Below are 19,294 nucleotides of genomic sequence, written 5' to 3'. Positions count from 1 at the left end.
AGCACAGTGCTCACACAAGGTTCACAGTTGTGCTTTCCCCAAAGTCTCAATCCCTTGCTCTACTTCTTGCATCTCTCCAACTGCAGCCAGATCCCAGGAGGCAACATCTACTTGTCTTTTCTTCCTGCACCAACATTCTATTGAAGACCTGGCTTCTCTAAAGTGGCCCCTTTATAATAAAAGTGAACAGGCAGTGAGGCATCATTTGGGAGCGCTACAGACATGCAGATTCTTAAGCTGTGCTCAGGCCCAGACCCTACGCAGGGGTGGGGCCCAGTGATCTGGATTTGGGCGGGCGTAAAGTAGATCATGATGCACTTTGAATTTGAGAACCACTGCTATAAACCCCACTCTGAGTGAGGCGCCTTCTTGGCTGGGATATGTATCTCAGCATTTATTTTGAATAGATCCTCAAGCTGAGGCTCGAGCTGGCAGAACCAGGTGGGCATTGGTCCCTTACCACCAGCTCTTTCCCCAAACCTTATCTTCTTTCAGTCTCAAATCTCTAGGCCTTGAGTGCCTCATGCTCCTTGCTGGTAGCAAGGACACTCATCTTCACCTTTGCCCCTACAGCAGCAGCAAATGCCTCTAGTGTTCCATTTGTCTCCACTCTTGTCAAACAAACTTGGCTCTTTCTTTATAGAGGTGTAATGTGCTTCCTATCTTGGCTCCCACCTTTTCCATCTGTGGAGCTAAGACCCTTGGCTGCTTCACAGCACAGCCCCTCCTTTCCTTTTTTCTTTGCTTTCAGCCTCATTCGTTTGCCTTCTTCATGATACTATTCCAGATTTTTGTCCTTTGAGATCTTCACTAATAGGATATGTGCAGTCAGTGACTTCAGAAGCTGCCAAAACATCCCCAGTTCAAACGAATCTTGTCCACAGCCGGCTCTCCAAGCAGCGGAATTCTGTCAGCCCAGCATCTGCCTCCATCTGGACTCTGTCATGCATGACCTGGCCAGGCTTTCCTCAGACCCGCTTCTTGGTCTGGGCACTAGTGACATTGTGGACCACAGCATTCTTTGTATTGTAGGATGTCTAGCCAGGAGCTTCTCTGATGTCCCAAATCACAATAATTAAAAAATGTCCTCAAACATGGGTAGATGGCCCCTGTGGAGGAGGGGAAAAACCCTCCACTGGAGAACCACAATCCTGAGGCTGCTTCGTTCTCCCTGAGGCTTCTACTAGAGGACTTACTGCATGCATTTCCTCCCAACACCCACTCAATCTGACTCTGGCTGCAATAACCGTATTATATTGGCCTAGTGAAAAAATCCCTACAGAATAAGAGGATTCCATTCTGCTCTTCCTGATTGTCCCTCCAAGCCCTGTATAGTTACTGTATAACCATTTAATGCCACCCTCCATTTCTCAATTCAGCAGCTTTGAGAGGATGCCTCCTAATTTGGCCCCACATCTGGGAGCCCTCTAGGGGTACCACTCTCCTTTGTTCTCTTCCTTTCATTTTCTGTTGATTTCTTAGGCCCCAATCATGCCTCTTTTCTAACCTTAATTTGAAGAACCTTTCAAACCCTACAGCTTCATATTTGTCCTTTGTCTCTGAAATCTCAACATTTCTTGTAAGGAACTAGCTCCTTTCCTTCCAGTCCGTGTGCCTTCCTTCACTTTTCTTTCATTTTCAATACTCACATGCTAAATGCAAGATTGAACTCTGTGATTTAAACCAATACCACTTTCCTTAATTCTGAGCAAATCTATCCTAGAAACAGACTGATCAAGACAATGGCCTTTTAAATGTCTGTCCTAGCTGAATGACTAAAGATGGCCAGCCAGGGGCCCCGATCTTTAATCAATGTTTGGGTTATGAAAGAAAGAAAGAAATTGATGTCATGATCAGATACAGATTTGAGAAATTATAACTTACTTAAGGAATAAGCTTTGTGAAAAAGCCCATTTGAGACCATTTGGCAAGAAGCCCCGGGAGCCTGTGGGCAAGCCACATGGAGGGGGAGGTTTGTTCTTCCACAGTCCCCATTCAGCCTGTGTGACTCTAAACAAGAGAAAAAGGAGCCTAAGTTGGATCATTGGAGCTGGTGTTCCCAGGGCCTAACACTCAACTGAAAGCCAAAACCACTCACTGGAGTTTTCTCTACCCCAGATGGAATTTAGCACTTTTTACTACTTGTCCAAATAACCCAATGTTGACCTCAGCAGCAGGCTGACTGCAAGCCATTGCCCCCAAAGCAAGTCAGAAGCAAAGAGTGGCACTGCCCATTCATGCTAAGGCTTGTCACAATAGCTGCACCAAGATCCTCATTCCTACATGTGAGTTCTTTGTAATTATTCTTAAGGCTCCCAGGCAATACCCTAACTTGGTAATTCTAATTCTTCACCCTCTTCATTCATTACATGGGTATTGAAGTTCTAACTGTACTAACAGAGAGTGTCCAGTGGCTTCCAAATACAGAGTGACTAGGAAACCTCACAGAAGCAGGCAGACCAGGGTTTCACTGCCTCCTCTGAACCCAGAAGACTGGCACTGGCACCATGCTATTGTGGCTCCCCAACATGCACAGGCTGCAGGGCTGACCCCAAGAGAGCAGATGCCTGTTGCATTGACACAGAAGTCCGGGACTCCACGCACTCAGGAACAGTGGCTGCAACCAGGAAGCTTGCTTGTGAGAGTAACACAGCCCAGTGGACATCTGTTTCCTACAGTCTGTTGGGAAAACCTCCTGCTGGACAGAGGAAAAAGTGAGGGGGGTGAAGACAGAAGCCAGATGTTCTCATGCCACTATCTGCCACTTATAGAGAGGAGTGCAGAAGTCCCCATCTCAAGGGGACACAGGCACAGGAGAGTCATTTCTCCTTCCCAACCTTGACTGCTGAACTATCTGTTCCCCCTGTTTGGAGAAAGCCTTATGAACTTCCAGGTGCTGTTCTAAGTGCTTTCCAGAGAGTGAGGCCTTTAATCTTTCCAACAGCCCTGGGGGAGACGAATGCCATCTCCAGTACAGGAGAAATGGAGGCTGAAGTATATCACTGAAGATTTCAACCCAGGTAACTCCAGCACCAACAGCTGACCCTGAGACAATAAGCTGTGGCTGTTTAGTCCACGCTGAAGTCCCTTTGAGCTCACCCAGTTCAGTTAAACATTCTGAATGCCAGGGATCAGGCTGTGCCTGAGATAAGAAGATGGCATGACAATCATGTAGCCAACAAACCACAAATCCACACCCTCCAGATGGGGGATCCTATGTCCCAGGGTGTGAGGCAGTGATGTGGCATAGGATGTAAGAACCAGGGCTCTCTTACTCCAAGCGTGTGTATCAGAGATGGAGTGAGTCACTCCAATCAGTGATATTGAAGATATGTTAACTCAAGTCAGCAGGTATTTGGGAACAGAAGCATGGTTGGGGTGCATTTATTAAGACAACACTTCACAGAAGTATGCAGGGGTCTCTTTAGCCCATATCCTTAGATCTCTGGGGACATGCATTCACTTGCATCTGAGATAGAGAAAGATACCACATGTGCATCAATAAAGATACATGGAGGTGCAGAGAGTGATAAGCTCCATCTGGAATGGCAAGGGTTGGGGCTAGAGGGCAGCAAGGAAATGTCATGGAAGGGCTGTTACCTTCCCAAGTCAAAATGTGCCCAAAACTAGGAAGAGCAAGTTCCATGAATGGATGGACCCCCATTGTGGCCGGAGACTATAACTTCTCTATGATTCTGTTCTCTCATGCATAAAAAAATAGCATGATGCTCCCCACTGAAATGATATGATTATTAGGTTTAAATTAGATAACCTACATGCCTGCCCCACATGCAGTTAGCAGAAAACAGGCTAGTAGCCACCCCATTCCCTTCCTCCTCCTGCAACTCCACCAACTCCTCATTCTCTCCACTCTAGTTTCCACTCAGAAAGCTCTACAAAAATTATCTTTTTTTAAGACCTTCTCTGACCTGCTCATCACCAAATTAAAAAGCTACTACTCAGCCTTCATTATCTTTGACCTCTGCCACATTTAACCCATTTGTCATCATCAGACTTTCTCAGTGTCCCTCTGTCCTAATAGTTTCTATTTTCCACTGTTGTGGTCCATGTGACAATGGACTAACTTGAAAAGAAATCATATGCAAATGTTAAAATTAATGATATGGAAATAGGTGTGCTGATGTTTTAATGCAAGTTTCCCAAGGCCTCTAGTCTTTGGGAGCAATAGCCATTTCCTTTCAGAGCCAACACAAATGAGACAAGTTATCCCACATAACTGAAGGAAGCCTACCAGCATGCCCAATATCTCCAGAGTGGCACCTATATTCACTTATCATTAGCTGTCATCTTTATCTCCAAACCCCTTCCCCTGGCAGAGGCTCACCTTGTATAACCATATAAGTTGGGCTCTGTACAAGTCCAGGAAACTGACCTTTGCCCTGACTGCAATGGTCACCTGGGTAGCAGAGCATAGTTGTTAGAAGTCAGGATGGGTACAGACCCTCAATCTTCCACTTACAGACTGTGACTTTAGACTAAATATTCAACCTCTCTGTCTACTCCCTACCCAGTTTCCTCATCTGTAAAAAGGGATGATAATAATTCCTACCTTGCAGTGTTCTTGGGTGAGAATATCAGGTTCCATTAAGGTGACCAGATAGACGGAGAAGGCTAAGACAGCGGCAAGATTTCTCAACTTAGAGCAAGAGTCCAGAAAGCAGAAAAGGGCAAGTTCACAACAGAAAGGGCAAGACTAGGAGGGACCGGACCCAAGAAGTAGGGGCCTGACTGAGAAAGAAAAGAAGGAACAGGGGTCTTGAGAGTGGCTTTTCACTCAACACGGGCAGGGTGACTCATGTGGTAAAGGAATCAAGGTGGGAACCCCTGCTGGGATAGGCCCCTCTGTGGGCATGCACCACGCAGTGCACAATGCCCTCTGTTTAGTTCAATGCTTTGCTGTCCCTGTCTTGAAAGTCTGAATAATTTTAGACCAAGGAACCCTACCTTCTCACTTTTGTACTGAGCTTCACAGATTATGTGGCAGGTCATGGGCACAGGTGTTGATGACAGAGACAGCTTAGGTGGTGGAGGCTGCCAGGCAGGCAGAATCTTGTTGGTGGAGGATCTTGGAGGTTCATTCATTTAACTGCTCCCTGTTGAACAGTTCCTGTGTGTGGAATAGTCTGCTGGACACTGCAGAAGATAAAAAGATGAGAAAGAGTTTGCCTGGGTTCATGCTCTGATCCATAAGGAATTCAAGCCATTTGTTCTCCTGTTGGAAGGGGTTTATTGCAACATCAATTGAGGTTAGCTTTTGTGAGGAAGGATTTCAATGTGTGGGTTTATATATATATATATATATTTTTTATGTACATAGAGTCATAAGATTTCATAACTAACTTCAAAGGAAATGTTTCATTAAACTAGTAGCTAGATGTGTAAGCCCGACTATTGACCAGCTTTCCTATTATCTATAACGGATTAGAAAGATACTCCATTCTTTGCCCCAAACCATAGCTTTGATATTTGAATGATTAATCCTTAGAAATCCATTATTTAATTATAAGGTTTGGACAGTAGCCTGTGAGACATGAAAGGTTTCTGTGCATTTGTACTGTCAGCTGACAGAGATAGAAATGTGAAAAGAAATGTTTGAGAGCTGAAAATTTTCTGAGACAGATCATATTTTAATGATGCCACAGGAGAAAGATTTGAATGTAAGTGGAATATCAAGATATTCTTGGGGTGAATTTCAGTCGCAGAGCTTTTATGCAGCCTTTTTATTCTAATATGGTTTTTACCTTAAGCTGCTCATGCAGAAACCAAAGGCCCCTCTGAGGTTAGTGTCAATTCATCAGAGAGATGTGATTTACATAGACAGTGTGCTCTGCTAAAAAATGCAGAGAACTAGGAGACACAAGACCTGCATTCCTCAGACCCAGCACAGTGGCCCTCTGTACCTCAGTTTACTGATCTGTAAAGGGAGACATCACATGAGAGGACCCCATGTTGTCAAGGGTAATTTGTAGGCTGAATTCTGCCCAGATCCAGTCTAAAGCACCTTTCTGCCCTCCTCCACCAGAATTTCAGCATCCTGCGGGGTAGGGGGTAGTTAAGCTTCCTGATGATTCCAAGCAGAGAAATTAGTTTTTTTTTTTCATAGATGTGAAAAAAAGAGGAGAAAAAGGAAAATATAAGAAGATAGAAAATATAAGATTGTAGTGGTGAGGTCAAAGCCTGAAAGTTTATGCCCAACATAAAATTTCTGCTCAATCCTGGGAGAATGTCATTCTCTCACTTCTGGGTGAAGGTTCCACTTCACGACCTCAGAACAATGAGGAATCTTACACTGCAGAACAGTAAATAATTTAGGATTGAATGTTAAGCATCCCTGTCTTTACAGGCCCTCCATCTATCTCCCCAGCCATCAAGAGACCCTGCCTCCTGCTGTCCCACAAGCTCCAGGGTTTACTTTAGGAATTCTGCCCCTCTTGCTTTCTTCTGCAGCAGAATTCAGTCCTTATGCCATCTAATCAAGGTCTAAGCCAATTTTGCAAATACCCATTACTACAGCACGAAGGTTCCACAAAAATCTAAAAATAGAACAACCATAGGACAAACATACCCAGATATTGGGTATATCCCCAAAAGGAACTGAAGTCAGGGCATCAAAGAGACATCTGTGCTTCTGTGTTCTCTGTGGCAGCATTCACCATAGCCAAGACACAGATGCAACCTGAGTGTCCAGCAGTGGGTGAAAGGATTTTTAAAATGTGGGGTATACACATAATGGACTATCATTCAGCCTTAAAACAAAACAAAACAGGAAAATCTATCAGTTCTGACAGCATGGATGAAGCTAGAGGATACCATAGTATCGGGAAATAAGTTGGGCATAGAGAGACAAAGACCATATGATCACACTTATATATGGAATCTATAGAGTAGGGTAGTGGTTTCAAGAGGCTGGGATGGAAGGTGTGTGGGCAAAGGAGAGACACTAGGCAACAGGTGCAAAGTCTCAATTGGATAACAGGAACCAGCTCTGACGATCTTTTGCACAGTGTGGTGACTATAGTTAATAACAGACATGTATGCTCTGTTTCAAAACAGTTAAAAGAAAAGATTTTAAATATTCTCATCACAAAGACATGATAAGTATTTGAAGTGATAGCTAATTTCCCGATTCAAACATCCACAACATATATATGCATATATATGTATATATCAAAACATCATATTGTGTCCCCAAAATTCATCCATGATGATTAGACAATTAAAAAGAATATAAAGCTTAAAAAATACATTCTGCTGAACAAAAGGACACCTCCTCAGGGTTTCACCCATTAGTGCCACAAAGGAATTAGCAGAGTCCTTGGAAATTCCATCAGCTTATGTGGAATGCAAAGCACAGAGCAGTGGTTCCCACCTTGGGGGGTAGGGAGAGCCCATCAGCTGAATTTGGCAACATTAGGAGATATTTTTTGGTTGTCACAGGTGGGAGAGGAGAAAATACTGCCATGTAGAGGGTGGAGGCCAAAGACACTACAAAACATGATACAATGCAGAGAACATTCTCCACCACAGAGAACCGTCAGCTCCAAACGTCAGTAGTGCCAAGGCAGAGGCACTCTAGACGGAGTTCTGTTTCCACCAGCATGAAGGAGTTGATTGCCCCTTAGATGGTGGAAGAGCTAATCAGTTCAGGTTTTAAACAATCACGTTTCCTCCATGCTGTGTTTGTTTTAAAATAATTCATAGTGTCATTCCTCGGTTGAGGGGTTTTGGATATAGAATGTCTAAATGAGATCTGTGTTTCCTGGTGAATAATTAGATGACCTCCAGACTCCTAGAACTGTGGTTATCTCTGATATATTTACTTGTGAGGATCTTAACCCTTACATGTCCTGGTGGCTCCTCAAATTCAACCTGTCTAAAACTTGTTTTGAATTCAGCTTCAGCTCTGAACATCATCTCTTCTCTCCTGAATTCTATCTTCTAGCCAGGTATTAGGTTCAATCCAGATCTGCTCCTCCCTCCCCCATAGTGCCCTTCTTTGGGGGGACTGTATCACCACTCCATCCCCAGGAGTTGCCCAGCCCCCGCTATCCACATCCAGTTGGTCATCTGGCCCTGCATATGCTTTCTCCTGAGCCCCTGTGTCTTTCCCCCAGTTTCTCTCTCTCCCATGCTCTTTCATCTTCCTCCTCTGGCTTGGTCTCTCAATGCAGACATCTGAGTTCAGCAACTCCTGACACCAGGCTGACTCTCTTCCTTCTACTGGTGCACTAATCTATTTACACCTCTCCCATATTTTAGAAACTTTTAAATGCCTTTCATGGCTCCCAGGATAGTGTTCAATTCTCTACCTGGCTGGGATGACCTAACTCTTGGTCACCTCTATCCCCACCTCTCCTGATTCTTTCAATTCTTTCATGTGGAATCCTTTGGTCCAACTATTGCGAGCTACTCTGTGTTCCCTTGGCACATGTCCTGTATCAGGGCTTTTGTACATGCCCTCCTCTGGGAGGAGGGCCCTTTCCCACCTCTTCTTGTAGCCCACATCAATTAGTTGTGAAAATCTCAGCTCCAACATCTCTGTTCTGAGAGCAATTCCCTGAATCACCGAGGCCACTGTTCCAGAATGCTTGGCATGTGTCCCTCAGAATGCTTGGCAAGAGGGGTTCTTCAATCACATAAGTTTGGAACATTCCCTTTCTCTAGAATTTATAAAAAATCTAATAAGTATTAAAATATTAAAAGTTCTTTAAAAGAAATAACTCTTTAACTATCGTTGATCCAATGTTTCCCAAATTCACTTGAACATTAACTTCTTTTTTAAAAAACATTACAATTAACACATGTTGTTTAAAGACTGTATACAAGGGCTGGGGATGTGGCTCAAGCGGTAGCGTGCTCGCCTGGCATGCGTGCGGCCCGGGTTCAATCCTCAGCACCACATACAAACAAAGATGTTGTGTCCACCGAAAACTAAAAAATAAATACTAAAAAATTCTCTCTCTCTCTCTCTCTCTCTCTCTCTCTCTCCTCTCTTAAAAAAAAAGACTGTATACAATAAAATTGTTGTACAAAATATTTTCACATCCATGACATTACAATATTTATAACATAATATTATAATGTTAACATTTTCTGAGTGCACCATCCTTAAGTGAATTTTTTCTTCTATTTAACTTGACACATAATAGCTGTACATATTTATGGGGCACAGTGTAAGATACATTTTCCCTACACTTTACTTACAGTGTAACTAAAATGTTTTTTCTCAAGCAAATTTCCTAAAATTTTTCTCCTGGAGTTGAGGTTCTTTGCCTGGTCTGGTATGTCAGCTTGGCATGGAAATATCTTCATTGTTTTGGAAGCTGTTTCTGGATTTGTTGCTGTTGCTTTGTGTTTTATTTTTGTCAAGACAAGAAGCAAAGAGTACATCAATTGTAAGTTATGGAGGGCCATTCCAGGTTCTGATGGTGGCTATTTAAAACCAGTACAATCAGAGTGGTTTTAATAACAGTCTTAAGAGGTTCTTAGTCTTTAAATATTAAGCTCAAATTTAAAATGGCACTAACTTTGAAATCAAAATCTAAATTCTAGTTCAAATCACTTCTTATATGATTTTGGGTGCACATTCAATTGCACTGAGCCAAGTTTCCTCTCCTGTTAACTGGGGTTGCTGGAAAACTTGTTTTCTTTCTTCACATGGTGATGTGAAGATCATATGATCATAGGAGAACAACTACATGAAAACACTGTGTAAGCTTGAAAGTTTCCTACCAGGTACTCCATGCAAAATGCAGCCCCTCAAAATGGGTCCCCTCACTTGATTGATCATCTTTATGTCAAATTCAATACCTCAGAAGGGGAGATATTTATAAATATTGAAATTGTTCATGCAATAATGAAGTAAAACATTAGCCCTAAGTCTGTACTTACTGAAAAAGGACCAAAAAATGCATTTAAATAGGCAAAATATCCATATATGTATATGGATGCTATCAATGAAAGGCCTGATTGATGAAAGGTAGTCAAGTTATGAGAATTTATAAGGAAAATTAAAGGGCAATAAAAAGTTCTATTGTGATTTGTTAAAGATGGGACTCAAACAGAAGTTATGAGATATGCAATAAATTCAGTTTTTTTAGAAGTCTGGTGGTAGCCAGATGTAAATCTATACCAAGAATAATCTAAAATGACAGAAGAAACATTCAGATATTCTAACAGCAATTGAGACATACAGAGAAGTCTGAATATAACTTGAAGTGGTTGAAAATGTGGATGAAAGTCATATAAGGGCACTCTAGTCAGCCTCTCTCCCAGCTCTCTGCAGGGGTGATGAAGTAATTTGGAACACTGTGCCTGCAGGTGGGAAAAGCCTGGCCTTCATTTGCTGGTAATTCAGAGGGCATGCCAGACACCCTGGCTCACAGGCCCTTGGAGATGGTGCAGGTTTGATTAGTGATGGGCAGCTTGTGGGCACCATCATTTCCAGTGCTGGGCAAGGCTTGGTCTCTGTAGTCTGGATGCTGCTTCTTAGGAAACAGGGGACACAAGGGGCCCAGCTCATGCATGAAACTTATAACCTCTCTACTCAAAATGTTCTTGAACCAGATGCTAATACATAGCTCTGCATAGTGACACGTAAGTGCTTATAGAAAATACAGACTCCAAATCCTCACCCTAGACCTGCTAAATCAGAATCTACTTTTTAACAAGATCCCAAGTGATCTGTGAGCACAAAGTGGATACTATCAGCAGCTATGCCTATTTCTTATGCATGGCTGAGGATAAGCCCAAATGGCTCCTTTTTTTAAATAACTTGAAGAAAATCGCTATATTCTGCATTTGCCCAGGTGATTCGGAAAACTTGGAGACCTCTGTGGCTTCTCTCAACTGGGGAACCTAGCCTCCCAGTACCTTCACCTCTCGCCATTTGCAGACTCAACAGCCTGCCTGCAAGTGCACCAAGGACCTGTCTCCCCTCAGTGGATCAGAAAGATCTGTTTCTGATGTGTGCAGACAGGTGCCAATGGGGGAGAATGTGCACAAGGCATTGAAGATGACTCAGCAGGCTGAAGGAGGGACAGGCAGCTCTCTGTGAAGTAGCCTCAAAGAAACAAATAAAAAGAACTCCAGATCAAAATAATGCAAATTCCTGAGGAGACTAGGGAAATAATTACAAAGGAACAACTGGAGAAAGAGAAAGAGTTCTTAGAACTCAAAAACTTTGCTGAACACTGAATAAAATATCTTAAAAAAGGAAGATGATCACACAGAGAGGAAAATAAGAAATAGAAATTACACAGGCCTAGTGAAATATACAGATGGAAGATTTATCTTACTGTTGATAAGAGAGTAAGTTCAACCTTCTTGAAGAAAACTTTGGACTCTCTATCTAATATGAATCCTCAGATATCTTATTATATAGTACCCACAATTCTGAGAACTGCTCTACAATATAAAACCATGAGTCTAAATGCAAATGTTCAAAATATTCTGGTCATTATAAGTTCATTTTTATAGCAAACACTCACAAATAATCCAAATGTCCATCATGGGATGGATTCAATAAATTAGGATGTATCCATAATGGGCTCTCATTTAGCCACTAAAAAGAATAGGAGATCTGTGTAAAATGACTTGGAATGTATGTCCACAAAAATGCTATTAAGATAATAGAAGCATATTATAGATTATTATATAGTGTGGCCTCAGTTTTGTTAAAAAAATGATACAAGTGTGTGTATAAAGTTTTGTGTATATATTTGTTCTTTCATAAGCATAAACGCAATTAAGAAGGATGCCCCCATGCACCATTAATTGTAATGGCTTCTGGAAAATGAGGCTGTGGTGTTGAGCAAGGCGTTCACTTCTTTTTATACGTCAAGATAAATCTGTGCGGTTCTGAGCTCTTTTACTTCACTGCAGTATTTTCTGTATTTTCCAAATTTTCTGTAATGAAAATTGTTTATTTAAATTAAGAGCGTTTTAACTATTCAAAACGAAAACACAAGAAGCCCTTTGTAAGTAAACATGGTAAGTCAGTGGAACTGTCCACCAAGGTCTGGGCAAAGGCACAAAAAAGAAAATTGAAATTCCAATAGCATAGGAGAAGTTGTTGGAAATGTTTAAAAAAAATTCTTAAAGCACCAGCCAGATTGAGGAGTGGAGGTAGGAACTCAAGTGCTACTGAGCAAAATTAGAAATATTCATGAGAAACCTGTCTGATTTGACTTTTTAAAGTAGAGACTATGGTAGGTCAAATCAGGACCCAAATTCAGAGACAAGAGGCTAGTGATGACATGTGCCCCTCTTATGACCATTTAAGGAATGAGTGTTGAACAGAGTGAAGAGGAGAGCCAACATTCACAAACTGTTATTATTATTGTTATTATTGTTATTATTTGACAATTGGCATGTTCTACATTAAATAAAACCTTCATCAGTTCATTCTTAAATTCCCAAATAATTTAAGGCTTTGGTTCCCAGCACTCCTGGGTATAAGTGGAATAGAGACTAGCCATTCTTACCACAACATTAAAGAAAATAAATAAAATTAACATAAAGAAGATTTAATTCAATATTCAGAATAAGAAGGCAGTAGCCTCTTCATCTCAAAATTCATTATCTTGGACATAAAGGAATTAGCTTACTGTGTTTCATAAAAAAGAATAGATATTTTGGAGTTGTGACTCCATATGTTACATTATATAAACAGCTATTCTTACATTGATGCAATTTTTTACAAATCATAAAAATGTTAAATATAAGAAAGCTCTATGAGATTCTTCAGTTGGCATAGAACATTTAAAAATTACTAAGAGGTCTTATTCTCTAATGAGTGTGAATTATAGTTTCCAAGATGGCAACCAGGTGGCGTCAGCCATAGGAATCAGGATGAGAAGCTGAGATAGATGGATGGCATAGAGGATCTCCTGGTTGAGCATGTTGGTCTGCAGATCAGCTTCTCCAAGACCTTCATTTGAGAGCACAGATAGAGACAGATCTCCAGCATTCATCAGAGTGGGTTCCAACTAAAGGATACCAAAATAGATACCTAAGGGTTTTGAAAAAGTGTGCTCCCTCTGGGCCTTGCTATGAAATCAGGCCCAGTGCTCCCTCCCATAATCTGAGGATAGTAAACTGCTGGCTATATGCTTCTGAAGAGGTTCAAGGAATACTGGGTACCATATTATAAGGCAGATGGCCAAGACGTTCCTCTGAGGTGGGACCAGAGGGACTAGGCTTCCTCTTCTAGGGTGGAAGAAGGAACTCTGCCAAAGTATGTACAAAATAATGCAAATAATGGTCTTGCTCTCTTGGTCCCTCAAAGAAGCCAGTTCTTCCTGCCTGAAGCCCATGTCCTGCTTGGTGTCTTCCATGCTCCCCACCATTCCTGTTGTGGGATAAGAGTAGACATCAACAGGGTCTATTACAAAGAATGAACTGATAGGTACATGGAAAAGCACTGAGGGCTATTCCTGGCACATAAAGCACTCAAAATTATTTGCTGGTATCATTATTAAATATGAATTTTCACCAGCTATTATTCCAACACCTCCTTAAATTAGACTTCCTTGACTTCCCTGGCTGGATCAGATCACCAATCCACCTTCTCTCTCACTGATCATTGGTGTAATTTTGCATCATGTGTTATGTGTCTCTACAAACTGTCCAGTTGTTCCTAAAGCCAGATAGACATTCATCATGAGGGCCAGGGATGGATTATTAGAGCCTAGAACACTGTAAGCCTTGATATAGTAGATACTCAACAAACATTCAGTGAATGAGTTAATCATTTTAAGGCCTCTCTCCTTTAAGAATTCAGGTTTTACTTTTTCTAAAGTGGAAATGAGCTTTAAAAAGCAAAGACAAGTTTTCATGTAGCTACACAGTCTGAAAAACAAACTACCCCAGACTTCATAATTGCTTGATTTGATTTGGACCCCAAGAAAAATGATAGAAACCATCACATTGGTAGATACATAATGCAACCTCAAGGACAGCTCTGAATAATTTTAAAAGTGATCAAACACATTGCAGCAAAATTGCATTGCCCAAATGAAGAGTTCTTGTCCAGTGAATCCACGATGTAACAATTTTCTTTGTTCATACTTTTATGACTGAAGAACCCATTATCTGAAGCACTAGAAAAACTTTTCTCAGTAGGTGAAAGAATTATAAATTTGTTTCCTGGCAACACGTTCCTCAAAGGAGCTGAAAACTACACAATTTCAGTACACTTTTTTGTTTGGAATGGCAGGAGATGGGGAGAATGTATGTCAGGCTGTGATCAGAGCAGTGTTCAAAACTTCTTCCATTTTGTGATACATGACATCTTCTTGAGTCACACCATGAGATCCATTTAAGAAATTTAGTCCAGTAAAAATGGATCAAGTGTCTACCTGTGTGAGATACAATTATCCCTATTCTTCATAGGCCCAGCCATTTAATAATTTAACAATTTGTCAATCTATGAGCTCCACCTCCCATGGATACTAAATGAGGGATTAGGTGGTTTTCTATAACGTTCAGAGATTTTGAATATACTCAGCAGCTGGAGGACTAACGTTTGGAAAAGGGCAATCTGGGACAGAAATTTGGGACAATGGTACAGCTTTGACTGCCACGAATGGAGACATATTGCCCAAGCAATTAGTTACCCTCCCAGCTCCCATTTCATGGATTTGTTATATGTTCTTAACTTGGCTTTCCAACTTGTCCTTCTAATAATAATAACAACAGTAACAGCACTAAGTAGGATTTGTCAAGCATTGGTAACAACACTAAGTAGTAATTCTCACTCACCCATAGTGGATACTATAGTTTGGATCTGGAATCAAGCCTTTAACACCTGGGCCTCATTCTGGATCCAAACTATAGCATCTTCTATGGGCACTATTTTATGTAACTATTTGATATTGATTATTTTATTTAACCCTTATAATAATTCTTTGAGATAGTTGCTATTATTATTTCTGTCCATCTCAGAACACTGAATATATTTTCCAAAGGCACAGTATTACTAAAAAAATAAATAAAAATGGCAGAGTTTGGAGAAATATTTCTCAGTAAAGTGACTCATCTGACTTATCCTGATCCATGTGGGTGGCATGGCATGGCAAGATCTTTCTGTAGGTCTAAGGGCACCATGACTTGAGTGCTCATTTAAGAGATGACCTAGAACTACCCAAATCTCAGAATGATAAGGAGTTTCTATCAACCATGGTGACTTCCCTGCCATCCCCTAATAAACCTGCTACCTTCAAAAGCCCTCCTTTGGATATAACCACAGGAGATTAAAAAATGTATTTGGAAACAAGGTGAATTTTCTGGTGGGCCGCCACACTGAACAAATTGCCTCCACACTTGGCAAATTCCCTCCTAGCACAGGCACAGTCTAATTGTTCCTCTCCTTTCATTGGCATCCTGAATAAAGAGAAAACTGGCATTGATTTCTATCCACCCTTCAGCGTCCCCCACAAGAGCTTTCTATTTCTTGGAAAAGAAAACTGTCCACTTATCCCCATAAGCATGAATTGAGAAAATTATAATTTTTTGGAGGACTTTCATTTAATGGAACAATGTGTCAGAACTGGGCCTACAAGAGCAAGGTACAATGTCAGTATGAACCTGAAGCAGGGAGAGGCTGAGTCTAAGCCATTGTACTCGACAACCACTCCTTGTGTTTACTCTCTAGGATTAGACCTTGGAGACAAAGTGAGTGTCTAGTGGTATTAAAATTTTAGGACATTCAGGGACATGGAATTGAGCATGTGATGAGATGTGCCAGTTGACTTAAATACTTTCCTTGTAGATGACAGCTCCCTGCACCCCCAAGAACAGTGTACCCCCAATAAGCGCATTTTCTTCTTTAGGCATCTCATTATTTTTCAGTCAGTAGCTGTACCTTCAAAGGCTAAGTAATGCTTTCTTTTTTTCATTTTGAATGGGTTACTGTATAATTTTTTTAACATACTTTTTTCTCTCTTTGTTTCAGAGGCTACCCTTTAAAGACAGGCATTTCACTTGCAGCAAAATGTAAGTACATTTCCTCCTTGAAATGTTATCTACTTCCCAGCTATAATTCCTAAAACCTCTTAATCTTTACGGCTCCTATCTCACATTGCTGCATTTTTAAGGTCTGGCTTAACAAATGCAGCCACAGTTTGAAGCTACCGTTTTACAGTACAGATTTGTATAACATCATGGAGCATTTTAGAAAACGTTTTGGAACCTGATTGTGGCCGTGACAAACTGCATCTGAAAAGCTAGATAAAAGTAAGAAGGGAAAAAGTAGGCAACATTCATTTAGCTATTATGGCCATGTGACACCAACATCTGAATATTCAGTGTCTCTCAAATGGATGACTAATTTATTCCTCTTCACCTAGGTGATCATCTTATGGTTGGTTGCAGGCTGTTTCTTGATGAATAGATCCTGGTAGCTACCTGAACAATTCCTTGCAGTGTCTACTGCATTATGGCCACTTCACACACCAGTGTTCTTTCTGGAATTAATGTCCTGTGGATTTTGCTTCTTTACTCTGACGCTTCCAGCATTTATGCCCACATTACCATTACCCTCTATTCTGAAAGAATAAATACAATTATGGTAGGTCTGAACAGGAAGTTCTGAGTATTGGAGAATTTTGCCTTTGGAATTAAGATGCAAATACATTGTTTTTCTTTTCTCTTTTTAATAAAATAAAGTTAAGAGTGATTTCAACCAAACATATATGTATACACCCACATATGTGTGTATATACATACACATACAGGTATAGATGTATAGATGTGTATGTGTATGTATACCTATACACATATTTATGAATGTGTATATTTACAAAATTCCATAATAATAATATCCAAGTTCAAAAAGCAGGATATAGATTTAGATCAACATAAAGACCCTGACTATTCAAAAGTAGCTTAAAAGGTAACGAGTAATGAGTAAGCAAGAAATCAACAACCATCAGGTCAGATAAAACCTGGGAGGCCACATCAACTCTCAGCTCCTGATTCATATGGAATTTCCAACAAGGGCTGAATCTCAGCAGCCACTAAAGCATTTAACTAGACATTCTTAGAACCATCATAGTCCAAAGAGCTTGCTTGAATTATACATACTATATATGCTCTAATAGATTCTCTTTCAAATCATTCAGTCCCTGAGAAAATTACATGTTCAGCTGAACTGCAAGAAAAACTTAGTTTCTACTGATTTCCCAGGGTGATGTTTTTCTTTGCTCTCTAGAATAAATTGATCCCATTGCTATACACCAAATATTCAAACATCACCACAAGAGACATTCACTTTCAAAGTCATTTAAATTTAATGTCAAAGTATTATGCATTCACTGGAATTTTTAAAAATGTCAAGCTCTGTGTTATATTGCTTTGGTCTTTATTGCATTATCAAGACACCTGCACGTTATGAATATTTTAAGCAGATTTTACCAATAAAGTCGTGTTAGATTTTATAAGCAGTCCCTCTTTTCATGTGCTATCATGAGTATATTGCTTGTACAAATGTTAGCTTTTGACTACATTCTTTCTTTTGAACATAAAGTGCTGTTCAGGGGAAACCACCTATGTTTATCTTCCTGTATGTTCATATTTAGTAGCTCTTTATCAGACTGTCACTGTCTATTTAAGTTCACCAATGTTTTAAATGATTTGATATATATTCATGATGAAAATTAAGTGAAGGGTCAATTTACAATGCATTTTAAGCCATTATATGTAAACATAAGTGCATTTTTATGATTATTACCCCAAGATCTCTTTGTCAAATTTTCAAAAAGTACCCTTTACCTCCCAGATTGGGAGAAGTAGGAAGGTGCTGGCTGCTATTCCATCTTAGAGGGCTCAAATTGTGATCACCTTAATTTCAGATTTCTTTTTTTTCTCAAAGACATGCCTGCACAGTGTACCGTAACCTATTTTATTAGTAGATAATCTGAGATGCAAATTTGCACTTGAATTTTACACCATACAAACAAAACAGTCTACTCAACTCCCCAAGCCATCTTTGAGCAACCCATGAAATCACAGAAATGCATTAAAATAACCAGGCAAGGGTGACTTGAGCTCCTTTGGGCCCTCACATTCATCATCCTCTCTGGATTTGGCTTTATATCCTAATAAGAACTGTACTATACAACCAAAACAAATGGAAAACAACCCAGTCAGCGTCCCTTGCAACAAGTCTTAGGTCTGCACTGAACGGCAGAAGCGTTCCAAGTAAAGGTCCAGCAAATATGTATGGGACATGTAAGATGCCAACGCAGCTGAAGCAGATGGCTTAGCCAAGCCAGGACCATATGCCCCCAGAGAAATAGGGCTGAGCCATGTGAGGAACCCGGGAGGGAAAATCAGGAGGCCTGTGGCTAAATCCGAGTTCACCTCCTTAGCAGTGGCTTGATTTTGGGAATGTTAGTTAGCACCCCAGTTTCTAAGATTATAACAGAGAGTGAGGGAGGGGGAAGGAAGTCATTTTTTTTTTCCTGCCTCCTTTCATAGGATTATGTTGTATCTAAAAGTGCATCATATCTGTAAGGGATCTTATTCGATTATTCAGAACTCTCCCTGTTTTGTCACTCTGGTGACAAACTTTGGGCCTTAAAGTCAAAACTACACAGTAGTAGAAAATAGAATCCTATTGGGTCAAATCAGTGTCCTGCAGAGGCTTGCACTACCTCGGTGTGGTTCCTTTCGACCACACTTATTCTTGAGGTCAACTGCCTCTGGTGGAGGGGCATTGTCTTCTGGGTGGTATGGGTGAGAAAGTTGCCAAACAAACCTGAATTATCCAGAGGGCTGTAAAATGCGCAATTGCTTTTAAAGAGGCATGGTGATATTGTGTGTTCCTTTCGATTTTTGGCAGTAACGATTTTGTGCAATTTGTGGTTTTGCAATTTCTCTTTCCACAGACAACACCCTGGCTCTCGTTCAATGCCCCATTGGTGGGGTTGAGGTGGGGGAAGAGAGAGACTCCCTGGGGCTCTGTATGCTCCAGAAAAAGAAGGAAACGTTAATGAAATAAGTCAGAAGGAATGCTAGAGACCAGTGGAAGTTGGTTGGTTCGTGGGGAAGAAACAACTTTTAATAAATTGCTTGGTGTGGCCAGGAATATATCTGAGGCTTTCATCATCCGGGCCAAGATCTGTTCCCCTAACTCTTCTTGCTTCTCTGCTGAGCTTTGTCTGGATTTCAAAGTCAATCTCTTCTCTTTGTTTTTCCTGTATTCAACAAGTCTAGAGCGGTTTATTCCACTGGCTCCCGCCTGTCCCCCGCCCTTTCTGGTGAGATTTCC

At 40.8% G+C, this 19,294-nt stretch overlaps 1 protein-coding gene across 1 annotated transcript in view; it reads left to right on the top strand.

Annotated features, from left to right (window-relative positions):
- Ankfn1 (ankyrin repeat and fibronectin type III domain containing 1) overlaps positions 1 to 19,294 on the top strand; it is a 347,331-nt gene that overhangs the window by 78,278 nt on the left and 249,759 nt on the right. The window contains exon 2 of the mRNA XM_046420653.2: positions 15,977 to 16,017. The gene's annotated coding sequence lies outside the window, so the exon portion shown is untranslated. The remainder of the gene's footprint in view (positions 1 to 15,976; positions 16,018 to 19,294) is intronic.

This window comes from Marmota monax, unplaced genomic scaffold (assembly GCF_021218885.2).
Source record: "Marmota monax isolate L192 unplaced genomic scaffold, Marmota_monax_Labrador192_F-V1.1 WCK01_AAM20220418_F8-fsc00064, whole genome shotgun sequence".
NCBI lineage: Eukaryota > Metazoa > Chordata > Mammalia > Rodentia > Sciuridae > Marmota > Marmota monax.
This window is presented reverse-complemented; position numbering and strand designations above follow the sequence as displayed.